At 58.3% G+C, this 26,696-nt stretch overlaps 1 protein-coding gene across 1 annotated transcript in view; it reads left to right on the forward strand.

Moving 5' to 3' along the window:
- Positions 1 to 278: 278 nt before the first annotated feature.
- LRRC61 (leucine rich repeat containing 61) overlaps positions 279 to 26,696 on the forward strand; it is a 40,689-nt gene continuing 14,271 nt past the window's right edge. The window contains exon 1 of the mRNA XM_088462945.1: positions 279 to 406. The gene's annotated coding sequence lies outside the window, so the exon portion shown is untranslated. The remainder of the gene's footprint in view (positions 407 to 26,696) is intronic.

A 26,696-nucleotide genomic window follows, 5' to 3' on the forward strand; every position in this document is an offset into this window, starting at 1 on the left:
TTCAGCAAAGTCTTTTCCAGCTGCTGTATATCTCTTCCCTACCTGGCCAGCTGTAACAGGGAACACAGAGCTGCTATATATCTCTTCCCTACCTGGCCAGCTGTAACAGGGCACACAGAGCTGTTATATATCTTAAGACACTGAGAGGGGACAACACCCCAACCTTCAGAGTCACACTCTACACACACACTATCCCACAATTCCTCTTGCTGCACCACCCTACTTCCCTCTCTCTCCCTCATTGGTGGGCTCAGGTGTCAGTCTTTGCAGAGAGGAAGGAGGAGGGTTTTGTAACAGGAACACACCTTTGCTGTCTGCTGCTGGCAAACTTCCTGTATGAGACATGCAGACTGAGGGTTTCAATTTAAGAACACAGAACTGGGTCATAACTCTTTTCAACATGCAGGCAAGTCCTAGAAGTCCTTTTCCCTTGTCTCCTCACAACAGGGATAGTAGCTGGGGCGCAGGTGACAGATAGGGATAGTAGCACACAGGTGACAGATGGGGGTAGTAGCTGGGGCGCAGGTGACAGATGGGGATAGTAGCACACAGGTGACAGATGGGGGTAGTAGCTGGGGCACAGGTGACAGATGGGGATAGTAGCTGGGGCGCAGGTGACAGATGGTGATAGTAGCTGGGGCGCAGGTGACAGATAGGGATAGTAGCAGGGGTGCAGGTGACAGATAGGGATAGTAGCAGGGGCGCAGGTGACAGATAGGGATAGTAGCAGGGGTGCAGGTGACAGATGGGGATAGTAGCAGGGGCGCAGGTGACAGATGGAGATAGTAGCACACAGGTGACAGATGGGGGTAGTAGCAGGGGCGCAGGTGACAGATGGGGATAGTAGCACACAGGTGACAGATGGGGGTAGTAGCTGGGGCGCAGGTGACAGATAGGGTTAGTAGCACACAGGTGACAGATGGGGATAGTAGCAGGGGCGCAGGTGACAGATGCGGATAGTAGCATACAGGTGACAGATGGGGGTAGTAGCTGGGGCACAGGTGACAGATGGGGATAGTAGCTGGGGCGCAGGTGACAGATGGGGATAGTAGCACACAGGTGACAGATGGGGGTAGAAGCTGGGCCACAGGTGACAGATGGGGATAGTAGCAGGGGCGCAGGTGACAGATAGGGATAGTAGCAGGGGCGCAGGTGACAGATGGGGATAGTAGCAGGGACGCAGGTGACAGATAGGGGTAGTAGCAGGGACACAGATGACAGATAGGGGTAGTAGCACACAGGTGACAGATGGGGGTAGTAGCTGGGGCACAGGTGACAGATGGGGATAGTAGCTGGGGCACAGGTGACAGATAGGGATAGTAGCGCACAGGTGAAAGAAGGGGATAGTAGCTGGGGCACAGGTGACAGATGGAGATAGTAGCTGGAGCACAGGTGACAGATGAGGATAGTAGCAGGGACGCAGGTGACAGATGGGGATAGTAGCAGGGACACAGGTGACAGAAACGGGTAGTAGCAGGGACACAGGTGACTGATGCGGATAGTAGCTGGGGCACAGGTGACAGATGGGGATAGTAGCACACAGGTGACAGATGGGGGTAGTAGCTGGGGCACAGGTGACAGATGGGGATAGTAGCAGGGGTGCAGGTGACAGATAGGGATAGTAGCGCACAGGTGATAGACGGGATAGTAACGGCGCACGTGACAGATTGGGATAGTAGCTGGGGCGCAGGTGACAGATGGGGATAGTAGCAGGGGCGCAGGTGACAGATGGGGATAGTAGCAGGGGTGCAGGTGACAGAAGGGGATAGTTGCAGGGGCGCAGGTGACAGATGGGGTTAGTAGCAGGGGCGCAGGTGACAGATGGGGATAGTAGCAGGGGCGCAGGTGACAGATGGGGATAGTAGCAGGGGCGCAGGTGACAGATAGGGATTGTAGCTGGGGCACTGGTGACATTTGGGGATAGTAGCACACAGGTGACAGATGGGGATAGTAGCAGGGACGCAGGTGACAGATGGGGATAATAGCAGGGGCGCAGGTGACAGACGGTGATAGTAGCACACAGGTGACAGATGGGGATAGTAGCAGGGACGATGGTGACAGATGGAGATAGTAGCAGGGACGCAGGTGACAGATTGGGATAGTAACAGGGGCGCAGGTGACAGATAGGGATAGTAGCTGGGGCACAGGTGACAGATAGGGATAGTAGCACACAGGTGACAGATGGGGATAGTAGCAGGGGCGCAGGTGACAGATAGGGATAGTAGCTGGGGCGCAGGTGACAGACGGGGATAGTAGCAGGGGCGCAGGTGACAGATGGGGATAGTAGCACACAGGTGACAGATGGGGGTAGTAGCAGGGGCACAGGTGACAGATGGGGATACTAGCTGGGGCACAGGTGACAGATGGGGATAGTAGCAGGGGCGCAGGTGACAGATGGGGATAGTAGCACACAGGTGACAGATGGAGGTAGTAGCTGGGGCACAGGTGACAGATGGGGATAGTAGCAGGGGCGCAGGTGACAGATGGGGATAGTAGCAGGGGCGCAGGTGACAGATGGGGATAGTAGCAGGGGCGCAGGTGGCAGACGGTGACAGTAGCTGGGGCACAGGTGACAGATGGGGATAGTAGCACACAGGTGACAGATGGGGATAGTAGCAGGGGCGCAGGTGTCAGATGGGGATAGTAGCACACAGGTGACAGATGGAGGTAGTAGCTGGGGCGCAGGTGACAGATGGGGATAGTAGCAGGGGCGCAGGTGACAGATGGGGATAGTAGCAGGGGCGCAGGTGACATATGGGGATAGTAGCAGGGGCGCAGGTGGCAGACGGTGACAGTAGCTGGGGCACAGGTGACAGATGGGGATAGTAGCACACAGGTGACAGATGGGGATAGTAGCACACAGGTGACATGGGGATAGTAGCAGGGGCGCAGGTGTCAGATGGGGATAGTAGCACACAGGTGACAGATGGAGGTAGTAGCTGGGGCACAGGTGACAGATGGGGATAGTAGCAGGGGCGCAGGTGACAGATGGGGATAGTAGCAGGGGCGCAGGTGACAGATGGGGATAGTAGCAGGGGCGCAGGTGGCAGACGGTGACAGTAGCTGGGGCACAGGTGACAGATGGGGATAGTAGCACACAGGTGACAGATGGGGATAGTAGCAGGGGCGCAGGTGTCAGATGGGGATAGTAGCACACAGGTGACAGATGGAGGTAGTAGCTGGGGCGCAGGTGACAGATGGGGATAGTAGCAGGGGCGCAGGTGACAGATGGGGATAGTAGCAGGGGCGCAGGTGACAGATGGGGATAGTAGCAGGGGCGCAGGTGGCAGACGGTGACAGTAGCTGGGGCACAGGTGACAGATGGGGATAGTAGCACACATGTGACAGATGGGGATAGTAGCACACAGGTGACAGATGGGGATAGTAGCAGGGGCGCAGGTGTCAGATGGGGATAGTAGCACACAGGTGACAGATGGAGGTAGTAGCTGGGGCACAGGTGACAGATGGGGATAGTAGCAGGGGCGCAGGTGACAGATGGGGATAGTAGCAGGGGCGCAGGTGACAGATGGGGATAGTAGCAGGGGCGCAGGTGGCAGACGGTGACAGTAGCTGGGGCACAGGTGACAGATGGGGATAGTAGCACACAGGTGACAGATGGGGATAGTAGCAGGGGCGCAGGTGTCAGATGGGGATAGTAGCACACAGGTGACAGATGGAGGTAGTAGCTGGGGCACAGGTGACAGATGGGGATAGTAGCACACAGGTGACAGATGGAGGTAGTAGCTGGGGCACAGGTGACAGATGGGGATAGTAGCAGGGGCGCAGGTGACAGATGGGGATAGTAGCAGGGGCGCAGGTGACAGATGGGGATAGTAGCAGGGGCGCAGGTGGCAGACGGTGACAGTAGCTGGGGCACAGGTGACAGATGGGGATAGTAGCACACTGGTGACAGATGGGGATAGTAGCAGGGGCGCAGGTGTCAGATGGGGATAGTAGCACACAGGTGACAGATGGAGGTAGTAGCTGGGGCGCAGGTGACAGATGGGGATAGTAGCAGGGGCGCAGGTGACAGATGGGGATAGTAGCAGGGGCGCAGGTGACAGATGGGGATAGTAGCAGGGGCGCAGGTGGCAGACGGTGACAGTAGCTGGGGCACAGGTGACAGATGAGGATAGTAGCAGGGACGCAGGTGACAGATGGGGATAGTAGCTGGGGCGCAGGTGACAGGGATAGTAGCTGGGGCGCAGGTGACAGATAGGGATAGTAGCACACAGGTGACAGATGGGGATAGTAGCTGGGGCGCAGGTGACAGGGATAGTAGCTGGGGCGCAGGTGACAGATAGGGATAGTAGCACACAGGAGACAGACGGGGATAGAAGCTGGGGCGCAGGTGACAGATGGGGATAGTAGCACACAGGTGACAGATGGGGGTAGTAGCAGGGGCGCAGGTGGCAGACGGTGACAGTAGCTGGGGCACAGGTGACAGATGGGGATAGTAGCACACAGGTGACAGATGGGGATAGTAGCACACAGGTGACAGATGGGGATAGTAGCAGGGGCGCAGGTGGCAGACGGTGACAGTAGCTGGGGCACAGGTGACAGATGGGGATAGTAGCACAAAGGTGACAGATGGGGATAGTAGCACACAGGTGACAGATGGGGATAGTAGCAGGGGCGCAGGTGTCAGATGGGGATAGTAGCACACAGGTGACAGATGGAGGTAGTAGCTGGGGCACAGGTGACAGATGGGGATAGTAGCAGGGGCGCAGGTGACAGATGGGGATAGTAGCAGGGGCGCAGGTGACAGATGGGGATAGTAGCAGGGGCGCAGGTGGCAGACGGTGACAGTAGCTGGGGCACAGGTGACAGATGGGGATAGTAGCACACAGGTGACAGATGGGGATAGTAGCAGGGGCGCAGGTGTCAGATGGGGATAGTAGCACACAGGTGACAGATGGAGGTAGTAGCTGGGGCACAGGTGACAGATGGGGATAGTAGCACACAGGTGACAGATGGAGGTAGTAGCTGGGGCACAGGTGACAGATGGGGATAGTAGCAGGGGCGCAGGTGACAGATGGGGATAGTAGCAGGGGCGCAGGTGGCAGACGGTGACAGTAGCTGGGGCACAGGTGACAGATGGGGATAGTAGCACACAGGTGACAGATGGGGATAGTAGCACACAGGTGACAGATGGGGATAGTAGCAGGGGCGCAGGTGTCAGATGGGGATAGTAGCACACAGGTGACAGATGGAGGTAGTAGCTGGGGCACAGGTGACAGATGGGGATAGTAGCAGGGGCGCAGGTGACAGATGGGGATAGTAGCAGGGGCGCAGGTGGCAGACGGTGACAGTAGCTGGGGTACAGGTGACAGATGGGGATAGTAGCACACAGGTGACAGATGGGGATAGTAGCAGGGGCGCAGGTGTCAGATGGGGATAGTAGGACACAGGTGACAGATGGAGGTAGTAGCTGGGGCACAGGTGACAGATGGGGATAGTAGCACACAGGTGACAGATGGAGGTAGTAGCTGGGGCACAGGTGACAGATGGGGATAGTAGCAGGGGCGCAGGTGACAGATGGGGATAGTAGCAGGGGCGCAGGTGGCAGACGGTGACAGTAGCTGGGGCACAGGTGACAGATGGGGATAGTAGCACACAGGTGACAGATGGGGATAGTAGCACACAGGTGACAGATGGGGATAGTAGCAGGGGCGCAGGTGTCAGATGGGGATAGTAGCACACAGGTGACAGATGGAGGTAGTAGCTGGGGCACAGGTGACAGATGGGGATAGTAGCAGGGGCGCAGGTGACAGATGGGGATAGTAGCAGGGGCGCAGGTGACAGATGGGGATAGTAGCAGGGGCGCAGGTGGCAGACGGTGACAGTAGCTGGGGCACAGGTGACAGATGGGGATAGTAGCACACAGGTGACAGATGGGGATAGTAGCAGGGGCGCAGGTGTCAGATGGGGATAGTAGCACACAGGTGACAGATGGAGGTAGTAGCTGGGGCACAGGTGACAGATGGGGATAGTAGCACACAGGTGACAGATGGAGGTAGTAGCTGGGGCACAGGTGACAGATGGGGATAGTAGCAGGGGCGCAGGTGACAGATGGGGATAGTAGCAGGGGCGCAGGTGACAGATGGGGATAGTAGCAGGGGCACAGGTGACAGATGGGGATAGTAGCAGGGGCGCAGGTGGCAGACGGTGACAGTAGCTGGGGTACAGGTGACAGATGGGGATAGTAGCACACAGGTGACAGATGGGGATAGTAGCAGGGGCGCAGGTGTCAGATGGGGATAGTAGCACACAGGTGACAGATGGAGGTAGTAGCTGGGGCACAGGTGACAGATGGGGATAGTAGCACACAGGTGACAGATGGAGGTAGTAGCTGGGGCACAGGTGACAGATGGGGATAGTAGCAGGGGCGCAGGTGACAGATGGGGATAGTAGCAGGGGCGCAGGTGGCAGACGGTGACAGTAGCTGGGGCACAGGTGACAGATGGGGATAGTAGCACACAGGTGACAGATGGGGATAGTAGCACACAGGTGACAGATGGGGATAGTAGCAGGGGCGCAGGTGTCAGATGGGGATAGTAGCACACAGGTGACAGATGGAGGTAGTAGCTGGGGCACAGGTGACAGATGGGGATAGTAGCAGGGGCGCAGGTGACAGATGGGGATAGTAGCAGGGGCGCAGGTGACAGATGGGGATAGTAGCAGGGGCGCAGGTGGCAGACGGTGACAGTAGCTGGGGCACAGGTGACAGATGGGGATAGTAGCACACAGGTGACAGATGGGGATAGTAGCAGGGGCGCAGGTGTCAGATGGGGATAGTAGCACACAGGTGACAGATGGAGGTAGCTGGGGCACAGGTGACAGATGGGGATAGTAGCACACAGGTGACAGATGGAGGTAGTAGCTGGGGCACAGGTGACAGATGGGGATAGTAGCAGGGGCGCAGGTGACAGATGGGGATAGTAGCAGGGGCGCAGGTGACAGATGGGGATAGTAGCAGGGGCACAGGTGACAGATGGGGATAGTAGCAGGGGCGCAGGTGACAGATGGGGATAGTAGCAGGGGCGCAGGTGACAGATGGGGATAGTAGCAGGGGCGCAGGTGGCAGACGGTGACAGTAGCTGGGGCACAGGTGACAGATGGGGATAGTAGCACACAGGTGACAGATGGGGATAGTAGCAGGGGCGCAGGTGTCAGATGGGGATAGTAGCACACAGGTGACAGATGGAGGTAGTAGCTGGGGCACAGGTGACAGATGGGGATAGTAGCACACAGGTGACAGATGGAGGTAGTAGCTGGGGCACAGGTGACAGATGGGGATAGTAGCAGGGGCGCAGGTGACAGATGGGGATAGTAGCAGGGGCGCAGGTGACAGATGGGGATAGTAGCAGGGGCGCAGGTGACAGATGGGGATAGTAGCAGGGGCGCAGGTGGCAGACGGTGACAGTAGCTGGGGCACAGGTGACAGATGGGGATAGTAGCACACAGGTGACAGATGGGGATAGTAGCAGGGGCGCAGGTGTCAGATGGGGATAGTAGCACACAGGTGACAGATGGAGGTAGTAGCTGGGGCACAGGTGACAGATGGGGATAGTAGCAGGGGCGCAGGTGACAGATGGGGATAGTAGCAGGGGCGCAGGTGACAGATGGGGATAGTAGCAGGGGCGCAGGTGGCAGACGGTGACAGTAGCTGGGGCACAGGTGACAGATGGGGATAGTAGCACACAGGTGACAGATGGGGATAGTAGCACACAGGTGACAGATGGGGATAGTAGCAGGGGCGCAGGTGTCAGATGGGGATAGTAGCACACAGGTGACAGATGGAGGTAGTAGCTGGGGCACAGGTTACAGATGGGGATAGTAGCAGGGGCGCAGGTGACAGATGGGGATAGTAGCAGGGGCGCAGGTGACAGATGGGGATAGTAGCAGGGGCGCAGGTGGCAGACGGTGACAGTAGCTGGGGCACAGGTGACAGATGGGGATAGTAGCAGGGGCGCAGGTGACAGATGGGGATAGTAGCAGGGGCGCAGGTGGCAGACGGTGACAGTAGCTGGGGCACAGGTGACAGATGGGGATAGTAGCACACAGGTGACAGATGGGGATAGTAGCAGGGGCGCAGGTGTCAGATGGGGATAGTAGCACACAGGTGACAGATGGAGGTAGTAGCTGGGGCACAGGTGACAGATGGGGATAGTAGCACACAGGTGACAGATGGAGGTAGTAGCTGGGGCGCAGGTGACAGATGGGGATAGTAGCAGGGGCGCAGGTGACAGATGGGGATAGTAGCAGGGGCGCAGGTGACAGATGGGGATAGTAGCAGGGGCGCAGGTGGCAGACGGTGACAGTAGCTGGGGCACAGGTGACAGATGGGGATAGTAGCACACAGGTGACAGATGGGGATAGTAGCACACAGGTGACAGATGGGGATAGTAGCAGGGGCGCAGGTGTCAGATGGGGATAGTAGCACACAGGTGACAGATGGAGGTAGTAGCTGGGGCACAGGTGACAGATGGGGATAGTAGCAGGGGCGCAGGTGACAGATGGGGATAGTAGCAGGGGCGCAGGTGACAGATGGGGATAGTAGCAGGGGCGCAGGTGGCAGACGGTGACAGTAGCTGGGGCACAGGTGACAGATGGGGATAGTAGCACACAGGTGACAGATGGGGATAGTAGCAGGGGCGCAGGTGTCAGATGGGGATAGTAGCACACAGGTGACAGATGGAGGTAGTAGCTGGGGCACAGGTGACAGATGGGGATAGTAGCACACAGGTGACAGATGGAGGTAGTAGCTGGGGCACAGGTGACAGATGGGGATAGTAGCAGGGGCGCAGGTGACAGATGGGGATAGTAGCAGGGGCGCAGGTGGCAGACGGTGACAGTAGCTGGGGCACAGGTGACAGATGGGGATAGTAGCACACAGGTGACAGATGGGGATAGTAGCACACAGGTGACAGATGGGGATAGTAGCAGGGGCGCAGGTGTCAGATGGGGATAGTAGCACACAGGTGACAGATGGAGGTAGTAGCTGGGGCACAGGTGACAGATGGGGATAGTAGCAGGGGCGCAGGTGACAGATGGGGATAGTAGCAGGGGCGCAGGTGACAGATGGGGATAGTAGCAGGGGCGCAGGTGGCAGACGGTGACAGTAGCTGGGGCACAGGTGACAGATGGGGATAGTAGCACACAGGTGACAGATGGGGATAGTAGCAGGGGCGCAGGTGTCAGATGGGGATAGTAGCACACAGGTGACAGATGGAGGTAGTAGCTGGGGCACAGGTGACAGATGGGGATAGTAGCACACAGGTGACAGATGGAGGTAGTAGCTGGGGCACAGGTGACAGATGGGGATAGTAGCAGGGGCGCAGGTGACAGATGGGGATAGTAGCAGGGGCGCAGGTGGCAGACGGTGACAGTAGCTGGGGCACAGGTGACAGATGGGGATAGTAGCACACAGGTGACAGATGGGGATAGTAGCACACAGGTGACAGATGGGGATAGTAGCAGGGGCGCAGGTGTCAGATGGGGATAGTAGCACACAGGTGACAGATGGAGGTAGTAGCTGGGGCACAGGTGACAGATGGGGATAGTAGCAGGGGCGCAGGTGACAGATGGGGATAGTAGCAGGGGCGCAGGTGACAGATGGGGATAGTAGCAGGGGCGCAGGTGGCAGACGGTGACAGTAGCTGGGGCACAGGTGACAGATGGGGATAGTAGCACACAGGTGACAGATGGGGATAGTAGCAGGGGCGCAGGTGTCAGATGGGGATAGTAGCACACAGGTGACAGATGGAGGTAGTAGCTGGGGCACAGGTGACAGATGGGGATAGTAGCACACAGGTGACAGATGGAGGTAGTAGCTGGGGCACAGGTGACAGATGGGGATAGTAGCAGGGGCGCAGGTGACAGATGGGGATAGTAGCAGGGGCGCAGGTGGCAGACGGTGACAGTAGCTGGGGCACAGGTGACAGATGGGGATAGTAGCACACAGGTGACAGATGGGGATAGTAGCAGGGGCGCAGGTTTCAGATGGGGATAGTAGCACACAGGTGACAGATGGAGGTAGTAGCTGGGGCACAGGTGACAGATGGGGATAGTAGCAGGGGCGCAGGTGACAGATGGGGATAGTAGCAGGGGCGCAGGTGACAGATGGGGATAGTAGCAGGGGCGCAGGTGGCAGACGGTGACAGTAGCTGGGGCACAGGTGACAGATGGGGATAGTAGCACACAGGTGACAGATGGGGATAGTAGCAGGGGCGCAGGTGTCAGATGGGGATAGTAGCTGGGGCACAGGTGACAGATGGGGATAGTAGCACACAGGTGACAGATGGAGGTAGTAGCTGGGGCACAGGTGACAGATGGGGATAGTAGCAGGGGCGCAGGTGACAGATGGGGATAGTAGCAGGGGCGCAGGTGACAGATGGGGATAGTAGCAGGGGCGCAGGTGACAGATGGGGATAGTAGCAGGGGCGCAGGTGACAGATGGGGATAGTAGCAGGGGCGCAGGTGACAGATGGGGATAGTAGCAGGGGCGCAGGTGACAGATGGGGATAGTAGCTGGGGCACAGGTGACAGATGGGGATAGTAGCACACAGGTGACAGATGGGGATAGTAGCAGGGGCGCAGGTGTCAGATGGGGATAGTAGCTGGGGCACAGGTGACAGATGGGGATAGTAGCACACAGGTGACAGATGGAGGTAGTAGCTGGGGCACAGGTGACAGATGGGGATAGTAGCAGGGGCGCAGGTGACAGATGGGGATAGTAGCAGGGGCGCAGGTGACAGATGGGGATAGTAGCAGGGGCGCAGGTGACAGATGGGGATAGTAGCTGGGGCACAGGTGACAGATGGGGATAGTAGCAGGGGCGCAGGTGACAGATGGGGATAGTAGCTGGGGCGCAGGTGACAGATGGGGATAGTAGCAGGGGCGCAGGTGGCAGACGGTGACAGTAGCTGGGGCACAGGTGACAGATGGGGATAGTAGCACACAGGTGACAGATGGGGATAGTAGCAGGGGCGCAGGTGTCAGATGGGGATAGTAGCTGGGGCACAGGTGACAGATGGGGATAGTAGCACACAGGTGACAGATGGAGGTAGTAGCTGGGGCACAGGTGACAGATGGGGATAGTAGCAGGGGCGCAGGTGACAGATGGGGATAGTAGCAGGGGCGCAGGTGACAGATTGGGATAGTAGCTGGGGCACAGGTGACAGATGGGGATAGTAGCAGGGGCGCAGGTGACAGATGGGGATAGTAGCAGGGGCGCAGGTGACAGATGGAGATAGTAGCAGGGGCGCAGGTGGCAGACGGTGACAGTAGCTGGGGCACAGGTGACAGATGGGGATAGTAGCACACAGGTGACAGATGGGGATAGTAGCAGGGGCGCAGGTGTCAGATGGGGATAGTAGCTGGGGCACAGGTGACAGATGGGGATAGTAGCACACAGGTGACAGATGGAGGTAGTAGCTGGGGCACAGGTGACAGATGGGGATAGTAGCAGGGGCGCAGGTGACAGATGGGGATAGTAGCAGGGGCGCAGGTGACAGATGGGGATAGTAGCAGGGGCGCAGGTGACAGATTGGGATAGTAGCTGGGGCACAGGTGACAGATGGGGATAGTAGCAGGGGCGCAGGTGACAGATTGGGATAGTAGCTGGGGCACAGGTGACAGATGGGGATAGTAGCAGGGGCGCAGGTGACAGATGGGGATAGTAGCAGGGGCGCAGGTGACAGATGGGGATAGTAGCAGGGGCGCAGGTGGCAGACGGTGACAGTAGCTGGGGCACAGGTGACAGATGGGGATAGTAGCACACAGGTGACAGATGGGGATAGTAGCAGGGGCGCAGGTGTCAGATGGGGATAGTAGCTGGGGCACAGGTGACAGATGGGGATAGTAGCACACAGGTGACAGATGGAGGTAGTAGCTGGGGCACAGGTGACAGATGGGGATAGTAGCAGGGGCGCAGGTGACAGATGGGGATAGTAGCAGGGGCGCAGGTGACAGATGGGGATAGTAGCAGGGGCGCAGGTGACAGATTGGGATAGTAGCTGGGGCACAGGTGACAGATGGGGATAGTAGCAGGGGCGCAGGTGACAGATGGGGATAGTAGCAGGGGCGCAGGTGACAGATGGGGATAGTAGCAGGGGCGCAGGTGGCAGACGGTGACAGTAGCTGGGGCACAGGTGACAGATGGGGATAGTAGCACACAGGTGACAGATGGGGATAGTAGCAGGGGCGCAGGTGTCAGATGGGGATAGTAGCTGGGGCACAGGTGACAGATGGGGATAGTAGCACACAGGTGACAGATGGAGGTAGTAGCTGGGGCACAGGTGACAGATGGGGATAGTAGCAGGGGCGCAGGTGACAGATGGGGATAGTAGCAGGGGCGCAGGTGACAGATGGGGATAGTAGCAGGGGCGCAGGTGACAGATTGGGATAGTAGCTGGGGCACAGGTGACAGATGGGGATAGTAGCAGGGGCGCAGGTGACAGATGGGGATAGTAGCAGGGGCGCAGGTGACAGATGGGGATAGTAGCAGGGGCGCAGGTGGCAGACGGTGACAGTAGCTGGGGCACAGGTGACAGATGGGGATAGTAGCACACAGGTGACAGATGGGGATAGTAGCAGGGGCGCAGGTGTCAGATGGGGATAGTAGCTGGGGCACAGGTGACAGATGGGGATAGTAGCAGGGGCGCAGGTGACAGATGGGGATAGTAGCAGGGGCGCAGGTGACAGATGGGGATAGTAGCAGGGGCGCAGGTGACAGATGGGGATAGTAGCTGGGGCACAGGTGACAGATGGGGATAGTAGCAGGGGCGCAGGTGACAGATGGGGATAGTAGCAGGGGCGCAGGTGACAGATGGGGATAGTAGCAGGGGCGCAGGTGGCAGACGGTGACAGTAGCTGGGGCACAGGTGACAGATGGGGATAGTAGCACACAGGTGACAGATGGGGATAGTAGCAGGGGCGCAGGTGTCAGATGGGGATAGTAGCTGGGGCACAGGTGACAGATGGGGATAGTAGCACACAGGTGACAGATGGAGGTAGTAGCTGGGGCACAGGTGACAGATGGGGATAGTAGCAGGGGCGCAGGTGACAGATGGGGATAGTAGCAGGGGCGCAAGTGACAGATTGGGATAGTAGCTGGGGCACAGGTGACAGATGGGGATAGTAGCAGGGGCGCAGGTGACAGATGGGGATAGTAGCAGGGGCGCAGGTGACAGATGGGGATAGTAGCAGGGGCGCAGGTGGCAGACGGTGACAGTAGCTGGGGCACAGGTGACAGATGGGGATAGTAGCACACAGGTGACAGATGGGGATAGTAGCAGGGGCGCAGGTGTCAGATGGGGATAGTAGCTGGGGCACAGGTGACAGATGGGGATAGTAGCTGGGGCACAGGTGACAGATGGAGGTAGTAGCTGGGGCACAGGTGACAGATGGGGATAGTAGCACACAGGTGACAGATGGGGATAGTAGCAGGGGCGCAGGTGACAGATGGGGATAGTAGCTGGGGCACAGGTGACAGATGGGGATAGTAGCACACAGGTGACAGATGGAGGTAGTAGCTGGGGCACAGGTGACAGATGGGGATAGTAGCACACAGGTGACAGATGGGGATAGTAGCAGGGGCGCAGGTGACAGATTGGGATAGTAGCTGGGGCACAGGTGACAGATGGGGATAGTAGCAGGGGCGCAGGTGACAGATGGGGATAGTAGCAGGGGCGCAGGTGACAGATGGGGATAGTAGCAGGGGCGCAGGTGGCAGACGGTGACAGTAGCTGGGGCACAGGTGACAGATGGGGATAGTAGCACACAGGTGACAGATGGGGATAGTAGCAGGGGCGCAGGTGTCAGATGGGGATAGTAGCTGGGGCACAGGTGACAGATGGGGATAGTAGCACACAGGTGACAGATGGAGGTAGTAGCTGGGGCACAGGTGACAGATGGGGATAGTAGCAGGGGCGCAGGTGACAGATGGGGATAGTAGCAGGGGCGCAGGTGACAGATTGGGATAGTAGCTGGGGCACAGGTGACAGATGGGGATAGTAGCAGGGGCGCAGGTGACAGATGGGGATAGTAGCAGGGGCGCAGGTGACAGATGGGGATAGTAGCAGGGGCGCAGGTGGCAGACGGTGACAGTAGCTGGGGCACAGGTGACAGATGGGGATAGTAGCACACAGGTGACAGATGGGGATAGTAGCAGGGGCGCAGGTGTCAGATGGGGATAGTAGCTGGGGCACAGGTGACAGATGGGGATAGTAGCACACAGGTGACAGATGGAGGTAGTAGCTGGGGCACAGGTGACAGATGGGGATAGTAGCACACAGGTGACAGATGGGGATAGTAGCAGGGGCGCAGGTGACAGATGGGGATAGTAGCTGGGGCACAGGTGACAGATGGGGATAGTAGCACACAGGTGACAGATGGAGGTAGTAGCTGGGGCACAGGTGACAGATGGGGATAGTAGCACACAGGTGACAGATGGGGATAGTAGCAGGGGCGCAGGTGACAGATTGGGATAGTAGCTGGGGCACAGGTGACAGATGGGGATAGTAGCAGGGGCGCAGGTGACAGATGGGGATAGTAGCAGGGGCGCAGGTGACAGATGGGGATAGTAGCAGGGGCGCAGGTGGCAGACGGTGACAGTAGCTGGGGCACAGGTGACAGATGGGGATAGTAGCACACAGGTGACAGATGGGGATAGTAGCAGGGGCGCAGGTGTCAGATGGGGATAGTAGCTGGGGCACAGGTGACAGATGGGGATAGTAGCACACAGGTGACAGATGGAGGTAGTAGCTGGGGCACAGGTGACAGATGGGGATAGTAGCACACAGGTGACAGATGGGGATAGTAGCAGGGGCGCAGGTGACAGATGGGGATAGTAGCTGGGGCACAGGTGACAGATGGGGATAGTAGCAGGGGCGCAGGTGACAGATGGGGATAGTAGCAGGGGCGCAGGTGGCAGACGGTGACAGTAGCTGGGGCACAGGTGACAGATGGGGATAGTAGCACACAGGTGACAGATGGGGATAGTAGCAGGGGCGCAGGTGACAGATGGGGATAGTAGCAGGGGCGCAGGTGGCAGACGGTGACAGTAGCTGGGGCACAGGTGACAGATGGGGATAGTAGCACACAGGTGACAGATGGGGATAGTAGCTGGGGCACAGGTGACAGATGGGGATAGTAGCAGGGGCGCAGGTGACAGATGGGGATAGTAGCAGGGGCGCAGGTGACAGATGGGGATAGTAGCAGGGGCGCAGGTGACAGATGGGGATAGTAGCAGGGGCGCAGGTGACAGATGGGGATAGTAGCAGGGGCGCAGGTGACAGATGGGGATAGTAGCTGGGGCACAGGTGACAGATGGGGATAGTAGCACACAGGTGACAGATGGGGATAGTAGCAGGGGCGCAGGTGTCAGATGGGGATAGTAGCTGGGGCACAGGTGACAGATGGGGATAGTAGCACACAGGTGACAGATGGAGGTAGTAGCTGGGGCACAGGTGACAGATGGGGATAGTAGCAGGGGCGCAGGTGACAGATGGGGATAGTAGCAGGGGCGCAGGTGACAGATGGGGATAGTAGCAGGGGCGCAGGTGACAGATGGGGATAGTAGCTGGGGCGCAGGTGACAGATGGGGATAGTAGCAGGGGCGCAGGTGACAGATGGGGATAGTAGCAGGGGCGCAGGTGACAGATGGGGATAGTAGCAGGGGCGCAGGTGGCAGACGGTGACAGTAGCTGGGGCACAGGTGACAGATGGGGATAGTAGCACACAGGTGACAGATGGGGATAGTAGCAGGGGCGCAGGTGTCAGATGGGGATAGTAGCTGGGGCACAGGTGACAGATGGGGATAGTAGCACACAGGTGACAGATGGAGGTAGTAGCTGGGGCACAGGTGACAGATGGGGATAGTAGCAGGGGCGCAGGTGACAGATGGGGATAGTAGCAGGGGCGCAGGTGACAGATTGGGATAGTAGCTGGGGCACAGGTGACAGATGGGGATAGTAGCAGGGGCGCAGGTGACAGATGGGGATAGTAGCAGGGGCGCAGGTGACAGATGGAGATAGTAGCAGGGGCGCAAGTGGCAGACGGTGACAGTAGCTGGGGCGCAGGTGACAGATGGGGATAGTAGCACACAGGTGACAGATGGGGATAGTAGCAGGGGCGCAGGTGTCAGATGGGGATAGTAGCTGGGGCACAGGTGACAGATGGGGATAGTAGCACACAGGTGACAGATGGAGGTAGTAGCTGGGGCGCAGGTGACAGATGGGGATAGTAGCAGGGGCGCAGGTGACAGATGGGGATAGTAGCAGGGGCGCAGGTGACAGATGGGGATAGTAGCAGGGGCGCAGGTGACAGATTGGGATAGTAGCTGGGGCACAGGTGACAGATGGGGATAGTAGCAGGGGCGCAGGTGACAGATTGGGATAGTAGCTGGGGCACAGGTGACAGATGGGGATAGTAGCAGGGGCGCAGGTGACAGATGGGGATAGTAGCAGGGGCGCAGGTGACAGAAGGGGATAGTAGCAGGGGCGCAGGTGGCAGACGGTGACAGTAGCTGGGGCACAGGTGACAGATGGGGATAGTAGCACACAGGTGACAGATGGGGATAGTAGCAGGGGCGCAGGTGTCAGATGGGGATAGTAGCTGGGGCAACAGGTGACAGATGGGGATAGTAGCACACAGGTGACAGATGGAGGTAGTAGCTGGGCACAGGTGACAGATGGGGATAGTAGCAGGGGCGCAGGTGACAGATGGGGATAGTAGCAGGGGCGCAGGTGACAGATGGGGATAGTAGCAGGGGCGCAGGTGACAGATGGGGATAGTAGCAGGGGCGCAGGTGACAGATGGGGATAGTAGCAGGGGCGCAGGTGACAGATGGGGATAGTAGCAGGGGCGCAGGTGACAGATGGGGATAGTAGCAGGGGCGCAGGTGGCAGACGGTGACAGTAGCTGGGGCACAGGTGACAGATGGGGATAGTAGCACACAGGTGACAGATGGGGATAGTAGCAGGGGCGCAGGTGTCAGATGGGGATAGTAGCTGGGGCACAGGTGACAGATGGGGATAGTAGCACACAGGTGACAGATGGAGGTAGTAGCTGGGGCACAGGTGACAGATGGGGATAGTAGCAGGGGCGCAGGTGACAGATGGGGATAGTAGCAGGGGCGCAGGTGACAGATGGGGATAGTAGCAGGGGCGCAGGTGACAGATTGGGATAGTAGCTGGGGCACAGGTGACAGATGGGGATAGTAGCAGGGGCGCAGGTGACAGATGGGGATAGTAGCAGGGGCGCAGGTGACAGACGGGGATAGTAGCAGGGGCGCAGGTGGCAGACGGTGACAGTAGCTGGGGCACAGGTGACAGATGGGGATAGTAGCACACAGGTGACAGATGGGGATAGTAGCAGGGGCGCAGGTGTCAGATGGGGATAGAAGCTGGGGCACAGGTGACAGATGGGGATAGTAGCAGGGGCGCAGGTGACAGATGGGGATAGTAGCAGGGGCGCAGGTGACAGATGGGGATAGTAGCAGGGGCGCAGGTGGCAGACGGTGACAGTAGCTGGGGCACAGGTGACAGATGGGGATAGTAGCACACAGGTGACAGATGGGGATAGTAGCAGGGGCGCAGGTGTCAGATGGGGATAGTAGCTGGGGCACAGGTGACAGATGGGGATAGTAGCACACAGGTGACAGATGGAGGTAGTAGCTGGGGCACAGGTGACAGATGGGGATAGTAGCAGGGGCGCAGGTGACAGATGGGGATAGTAGCAGGGGCGCAGGTGACAGATGGGGATAGTAGCAGGGGCGCAGGTGACAGATGGGGATAGTAGCAGGGGCGCAGGTGGCAGACGGTGACAGTAGCTGGGGCACAGGTGACAGATGGGGATAGTAGCACACAGGTGACAGATGGGGATAGTAGCAGGGGCGCAGGTGTCAGATGGGGATAGTAGCTGGGGCACAGGTGACAGATGGGGATAGTAGCACACAGGTGACAGATGGAGGTAGTAGCTGGGGCACAGGTGACAGATGGGGATAGTAGCAGGGGCGCAGGTGACAGATGGGGATAGTAGCAGGGGCGCAGGTGACAGATGGGGATAGTAGCAGGGGCGCAGGTGACAGATTGGGATAGTAGCTGGGGCACAGGTGACAGATGGGGATAGTAGCAGGGGCGCAGGTGACAGATGGGGATAGTAGCAGGGGCGCAGGTGACAGATGGGGATAGTAGCAGGGGCGCAGGTGGCAGACGGTGACAGTAGCTGGGGCACAGGTGACAGATGGGGATAGTAGCACACAGGTGACAGATGGGGATAGTAGCAGGGGCGCAGGTGTCAGATGGGGATAGTAGCTGGGGCACAGGTGACAGATGGGGATAGTAGCACACAGGTGACAGATGGAGGTAGTAGCTGGGGCACAGGTGACAGATGGGGATAGTAGCACACAGGTGACAGATGGGGATAGTAGCAGGGGCGCAGGTGACAGATGGGGATAGTAGCTGGGGCACAGGTGACAGATGGGGATAGTAGCACACAGGTGACAGATGGAGGTAGTAGCTGGGGCACAGGTGACAGATGGGGATAGTAGCACACAGGTGACAGATGGGGATAGTAGCAGGGGCGCAGGTGACAGATTGGGATAGTAGCTGGGGCACAGGTGACAGATGGGGATAGTAGCAGGGGCGCAGGTGACAGATGGGGATAGTAGCAGGGGCGCAGGTGACAGATGGGGATAGTAGCAGGGGCGCAGGTGGCAGACGGTGACAGTAGCTGGGGCACAGGTGACAGATGGGGATAGTAGCACACAGGTGACAGATGGGGATAGTAGCAGGGGCGCAGGTGTCAGATGGGGATAGTAGCTGGGGCACAGGTGACAGATGGGGATAGTAGCACACAGGTGACAGATGGAGGTAGTAGCTGGGGCACAGGTGACAGATGGGGATAGTAGCACACAGGTGACAGATGGGGATAGTAGCAGGGGCGCAGGTGTCAGATGGGGATAGTAGCTGGGGCACAGGTGACAGATGGGGATAGTAGCACACAGGTGACAGATGGAGGTAGTAGCTGGGGCACAGGTGACAGATGGGGATAGTAGCAGGGGCGCAGGTGACAGATGGGGATAGTAGCAGGGGCGCAGGTGACAGATGGGGATAGTAGCAGGGGCGCAGGTGACAGATTGGGATAGTAGCTGGGGCACAGGTGACAGATGGGGATAGTAGCAGGGGCGCAGGTGACAGATGGGGATAGTAGCAGGGGCGCAGGTGACAGATGGGGATAGTAGCAGGGGCGCAGGTGGCAGACGGTGACAGTAGCTGGGGCACAGGTGACAGATGGGGATAGTAGCACACAGGTGACAGATGGGGATAGTAGCAGGTGCGCAGGTGTCAGATGGGGATAGTAGCTGGGGCACAGGTGACAGATGGGGATAGTAGCACACAGGTGACAGATGGAGGTAGTAGCTGGGGCACAGGTGACAGATGGGGATAGTAGCAGGGGCGCAGGTGACAGATGGGGATAGTAGCAGGGGCGCAGGTGACAGATGGGGATAGTAGCTGGGGCACAGGTGACAGATGGGGATAGTAGCAGGGGCGCAGGTGACAGATGGGGATAGTAGCAGGGGCGCAGGTGACAGATGGGGATAGTAGCAGGGGCGCAGGTGGCAGACGGTGACAGTAGCTGGGGCACAGGTGACAGATGGGGATAGTAGCACACAGGTGACAGATGGGGATAGTAGCAGGGGCGCAGGTGTCAGATGGGGATAGTAGCTGGGGCACAGGTGACAGATGGGGATAGTAGCACACAGGTGACAGATGGAGGTAGTAGCTGGGGCACAGGTGACAGATGGGGATAGTAGCAAACAGGTGACAGATGGGGATAGTAGCAGGGGCGCAGGTGACAGATGGGGATAGTAGCTGGGGCACAGGTGACAGATGGGGATAGTAGCACACAGGTGACAGATGGAGGTAGTAGCTGGGGCACAGGTGACAGATGGGGATAGTAGCACACAGGTGACAGATGGGGATAGTAGCAGGGGCGCAGGTGACAGATTGGGATAGTAGCTGGGGCACAGGTGACAGATGGGGATAGTAGCAGGGGCGCAGGTGACAGATGGGGATAGTAGCAGGGGCGCAGGTGACAGATGGGGATAGTAGCAGGGGCGCAGGTGGCAGACGGTGACAGTAGCTGGGGCACAGGTGACAGATGGGGATAGTAGCACACGGTGACAGATGGGGATGAGTAGCAGGGGCGCAGGTGTCAGATGGGAATAGTAAGCTGGGCACAGGTGACAGATGGGGATAGTAGCAGCACAGGTGACAGATGGAGGTAGTAGCTGGGGGCACAGGTGACAGATGGGGATAGTAGCAGCACCAGGTGACAGATGGGGATAGTAGCTGGGCGCACAGGTGACAGATGGGGATAGTAGCAGGGGCACAGGTGACAGATGGGGATAGTAGCAGGGGGCGCAGGTGACAGATGGGGATAGTAGCAGGGGCGCAGGTGGCAGACGGTGACAGAGCTGGGCACAGGTGACAGATGGGGATAGTAGCAGCACAGGTGACAGATGGGGATAGTAGCAGGGGCGCAGGTGACAGATGGGGATAGTAGCAGGGGCGCAGGTGGCAGACGGTGACAGTAGCTGGGGCACAGGTGACAGATGGGGATAGTAGCACACAGGTGACAGATGGGGATAGTAGCTGGGGCACAGGTGACAGATGGGGGATAGTAGCACACAGGTGACAGATGGAGGTAGTAGCTGGGGCACAGGTGACAGATGGGGATAGTAGCACACAGGTGACAGATGGAGGTAGTAGCTGGGGCACAGGTGACAGATGGGGATAGTAGCACACAGGTGACAGATGGGGATAGTAGCAGGGGCGCAGGTGACAGATGGGATAGTAGCTGGGGCACAGGTGACAGATGGGGATAGTAGCAGGGGCGCAGTGACAGATGGGGATAGTAGCAGGGGCGCAGGTGGACAGATGGGGATAGTAGCAGGGGCGCAGGTGGCAGACGGTGACAGTAGCTGGGGCACAGGTGACAGATGGGGATAGTAGCACACAGGTGACAGATGGGGATAGTAGCAGGGGCGCAGGTGACAGATGGGGATAGTAGCAGGGGCGCAGGTGGCAGACGGTGACAGTAGCTGGGGCACAGGTGACAGATGGGGATAGTAGCACACAGGTGACAGATGGGGATAGTAGCTGGGGCACAGGTGACAGATGGGGATAGTAGCACACAGGTGACAGATGGAGGTAGTAGCTGGGGCACAGGTGACAGATGGGGATAGTAGCACACAGGTGACAGATGGAGGTAGTAGCTGGGGCAAGGTGACAGATGGGGATAGTAGCACACAGGTGACAGATGGGGGATAGTAGCAGGGGCGCAGGTGACAGATGGGGATAGTAGCTGGGGCACAGGTGACAGATGGGGATAGTAGCAGGGGCGCAGGTGACAGATGGGGATAGTAGCAGGGGCGCAGGTGGCAGACGGTGACAGTAGCTGGGGCACAGGTGACAGATGGGGATAGTAGCACACAGGTGACAGATGGAGTAGTAGCTGGGGCACAGGTGACAGATGGGGATAGTAGCACACAGGTGACAGATGGAGGTAGTAGCTGGGGCACAGGTGACAGATGGGGATAGTAGCACACAGGTGACAGATGGGGATAGTAGCAGGGGCGCAGGTGACAGATGGGGATAGTAGCTGGGGCACAGGTGACAGATGGGGATAGTAGCAGGGGCGCAGGTGACAGATGGGGATAGTAGCAGGGGCGCAGGTGACAGATGGGGATAGTAGCAGGGGCGCAGGTGGCAGACGGTGACAGTAGCTGGGGCACAGGTGACAGATGGGGATAGTAGCACACAGGTGACAGATGGGGATAGTAGCAGGGGCGCAGGTGACAGATGGGGATAGTAGCAGGGGCGCAGGTGGCAGACGGTGACAGTAGCTGGGGCACAGGTGACAGATGGGGATAGTAGCACACAGGTGACAGATGGGGATAGTAGCTGGGGCACAGGTGACAGATGGGGATAGTAGCACACAGGTGACAGATGGAGGTAGTAGCTGGGGCACAGGTGACAGATGGGGATAGTAGCACACAGGTGACAGATGGAGGTAGTAGCTGGGGCACAGGTGACAGATGGGGATAGTAGCACACAGGTGACAGATGGGGATAGTAGCAGGGGCGCAGGTGACAGATGGGGATAGTAGCTGGGGCACAGGTGACAGATGGGGATAGTAGCAGGGGCGCAGGTGACAGATGGGGATAGTAGCAGGGGCGCAGGTGGCAGACGGTGACAGTAGCTGGGGCACAGGTGACAGATGGGGATAGTAGCACACAGGTGACAGATGGGGATAGTAGCTGGGCACAGGTGACAGATGGGGATAGTAGCACACAGGTGACAGATGGAGGTAGTAGCTGGGGCAGCAGGTGACAGATGGGGATAGTAGCACAGGTGCAGAGGAGGTAGAGCTGGGCACGGTGACAGATGGGGATAGTAGCAACAGGTGACAGATGGGGATAGTAGCAGGGCACAGGTGACAGATGGGGATAGTAGCTGGGCACAGGTGACAGATGGGGATAGTAGCAGGGGCGCAGGTGACAGATGGGGATAGTAGCAGGGGCGCAGGTGGCAGACGGTGATAGTAGCTGGGGCACAGGTGACAGATGGGGATAGTAGCAGGGCACAGGTGACAGATGGGGATAGTAGCTGGGCACAGGTGACAGATGGGGATAGTAGCAGTGGCGCAGGTGACAGATGGGGATAGTAGCAGGGGCGCAGGTGGCAGACGGTGACAGTAGCTGGGGCACAGGTGACAGATGGGGATAGTAGCACACAGGTTGACAGATGGAGGTAGTAGCTGGGGCACAGGTGACAGATGGGGATAGTAGCACACAGGTGACAGATGGAGGTAGTAGCTGGGGCACAGGTGACAGATGGGGATAGTAGCACACAGGTGACAGATGGGGATAGTAGCAGGGGCGCAGGTGACAGATGGGGATAGTAGCTGGGGCACAGGTGACAGATGGGGATAGTAGCAGGGGCGCAGGTGACAGATGGGGATAGTAGCAGGGGCGCAGGTGACAGATGGGGATAGTAGCAGGGGCGCAGGTGGCAGACGGTGACAGTAGCTGGGGCACAGGTGACAGATGGGGATAGTAGCACACAGGTGACAGATGGGGATAGTAGCAGGGGCGCAGGTGACAGATGGGGATAGTAGCAGGGGCGCAGGTGGCAGACGGTGACAGTAGCTGGGGCACAGGTGACAGATGGGGATAGTAGCACACAGGTGACAGATGGGGATAGTAGCTGGGGCACAGGTGGACAGATGGGGATAGTAGCACACAGGTGACAGATGGAGGTAGTAGCTGGGGCACAGGTGACAGATGGGGATAGTAGCACACAGGTGACAGATGGAGGTAGTAGCTGGGGCACAGGTGACAGATGGGGATAGTAGCACACAGGTGACAGATGGGGATAGTAGCAGGGGCGCAGGTGACAGATGGGATAGTAGCTGGGGCACAGGTGACAGATGGGATAGTAGCAGGGGCGCAGGTGACAGATGGGGATAGTAGCAGGGGCGCAGGTGGCAGACGGTGACAGTAGCTGGGGCACAGGTGACAGATGGGGATAGTAGCACACAGGTGACAGATGGGGATAGTAGCTGGGGCACAGGTGACAGATGGGGATAGTAGCAGCACAGGTGACAGATGGAGGTAGTAGCTGGGGGCACAGGTGACAGATGGGGATAGTAGCACACAGGTGACAGATGGAGGTAGTAGCTGGGGCACTGGTGACAGATGGGGATAGTAGCACACAGGTGACAGATGGGATAGTAGCTGGGGCACAGGTGACAGATGGGGATAGTAGCAGGGGCGCAGGTGACAGATGGGGATAGTAGCAGGGGCGCAGGTGGCAGACGGTGACAGTAGCTGGGGCACAGGTGACAGATGGGGATAGTAGCACACAGGTGACAGATGGGGATAGTAGCAGGGGCGCAGGTGACAGATGGGGATAGTAGCAGGGGCGCAGGTGGCAGACGGTGACAGTAGCTGGGGCACAGGTGACAGATGGGGATAGTAGCACACAGGTGACAGATGGGGATAGTAGCTGGGGCATAGGTGACAGATGGGGATAGTAGCACACAGGTGACAGATGGAGGTAGTAGCTGGGGGCACAGGTGACAGATGGGGATAGTAGCACACAGGTGACAGATGGAGGTAGTAGCTGGGGCACAGGTGACAGATGGGGATAGTAGCACACAGGTGACAGATGGGGATAGTAGCTGGGGCACAGGTGACAGATGGGGATAGTAGCAGGGGCGCAGGTGACAGATGGGGATAGTAGCAGGGGCGCAGGTGGCAGACGGTGACAGTAGCTGGGGCACAGGTGACAGATGGGGATAGTAGCACACAGGTGACAGATGGGGATAGTAGCAGGGGCGCAGGTGACAGATGGGGATAGTAGCAGGGGCGCAGGTGGCAGACGGTGACAGTAGCTGGGGCACAGGTGACAGATGGGGATAGTAGCACACAGGTGACAGATGGGGATAGTAGCTGGGGCACAGGTGACAGATGGGGATAGTAGCACACAGGTGACAGATGGAGGTAGTAGCTGGGGCACAGGTGACAGATGGGGATAGTAGCACACAGGTGACAGATGGAGGTAGTAGCTGGGGCACAGGTGACAGATGGGGATAGTAGCACACAGGTGACAGATGGGGATAGTAGCTGGGGCACAGGTGACAGATGGGGATAGTAGCAGGGGCGCAGGTGACAGATGGGGATAGTAGCAGGGGCGCAGGTGGCAGACGGTGACAGTAGCTGGGGCACAGGTGACAGATGGGGATAGTAGCACACAGGTGACAGATGGGGATAGTAGCAGGGGCGCAGGTGACAGATGGGGATAGTAGCAGGGGCGCAGGTGGCAGACGGTGACAGTAGCTGGGGCACAGGTGACAGATGGGGATAGTAGCACACAGGTGACAGATGGGGATAGTAGCTGGGGCACAGGTGACAGATGGGGATAGTAGCACACAGGTGACAGATGGAGGTAGTAGCTGGGGCACAGGTGACAGATGGGGATAGTAGCACACAGGTGACAGATGGAGGTAGTAGCTGGGGCACAGGTGACAGATGGGGATAGTAGCACACAGGTGACAGATGGGGATAGTAGCTGGGGCACAGGTGACAGATGGGGATAGTAGCAGGGGCGCAGGTGACAGATGGGGATAGTAGCAGGGGCGCAGGTGGCAGACGGTGACAGTAGCTGGGGCACAGGTGACAGATGGGGATAGTAGCACACAGGTGACAGATGGGGATAGTAGCTGGGGCACAGGTGACAGATGGGGATAGTAGCACACAGGTGACAGATGGAGGTAGTAGCTGGGGCACAGGTGACAGATGGGGATAGTAGCACACAGGTGACAGATGGAGGTAGTAGCTGGGGCACAGGTGACAGATGGGGATAGTAGCACACAGGTGACAGATGGGGATAGTAGCTGGGGCACAGGTGACAGATGGGGATAGTAGCAGGGGCGCAGGTGACAGATGGGGATAGTAGCAGGGGCGCAGGTGGCAGACGGTGACAGTAGCTGGGGCACAGGTGACAGATGGGGATAGTAGCACACAGGTGACAGATGGGGATAGTAGCAGGGGCGCAGGTGACAGATGGGGATAGTAGCAGGGGCGCAGGTGGCAGACGGTGACAGTAGCTGGGGCACAGGTGACAGATGGGGATAGTAGCACACAGGTGACAGATGGGGATAGTAGCTGGGGCACAGGTGACAGATGGGGATAGTAGCACACAGGTGACAGATGGAGGTAGTAGCTGGGGCACAGGTGACAGATGGGGATAGTAGCACACAGGTGACAGATGGAGGTAGTAGCTGGGGCACAGGTGACAGATGGGGATAGTAGCACACAGGTGACAGATGGGGATAGTAGCTGGGGCACAGGTGACAGATGGGGATAGTAGCAGGGGCGCAGGTGACAGATGGGGATAGTAGCAGGGGCGCAGGTGGCAGACGGTGACAGTAGCTGGGGCACAGGTGACAGATGGGGATAGTAGCACACAGGTGACAGATGGGGATAGTAGCAGGGGCGCAGGTGACAGATGGGGATAGTAGCAGGGGCGCAGGTGGCAGACGGTGACAGTAGCTGGGGCACAGGTGACAGATGGGGATAGTAGCACACAGGTGACAGATGGGGATAGTAGCTGGGGCACAGGTGACAGATGGGGATAGTAGCACACAGGTGACAGATGGAGGTAGTAGCTGGGGCACAGGTGACAGATGGGGATAGTAGCACACAGGTGACAGATGGAGGTAGTAGCTGGGGCGCAGGTGTCAGATGGGGATAGTAGCTGGGGCACAGGTGACAGATGGGGATAGTAGCACACAGGTGACAGATGGAGGTAGTAGCTGGGGCACAGGTGACAGATGGGGATAGTAGCACACAGGTGACAGATGGGGATAGTAGCAGGGGCGCAGGTGACAGATGGGGATAGTAGCTGGGGCACAGGTGACAGATGGGGATAGTAGCAGGGGCGCAGGTGACAGATGGGGATAGTAGCAGGGGCGCAGGTGGCAGACGGTGACAGTAGCTGGGGCACAGGTGACAGATGGGGATAGTAGCACACAGGTGACAGATGGGGATAGTAGCAGGGGCGCAGGTGACAGATGGGGATAGTAGCAGGGGCGCAGGTGGCAGACGGTGACAGTAGCTG

This window comes from Taudactylus pleione, unplaced genomic scaffold (genome assembly GCF_031769625.1).
Source record: "Taudactylus pleione unplaced genomic scaffold, aTauple2 ptg001297l, whole genome shotgun sequence".
Lineage (NCBI taxonomy): Eukaryota > Metazoa > Chordata > Amphibia > Anura > Myobatrachidae > Taudactylus > Taudactylus pleione.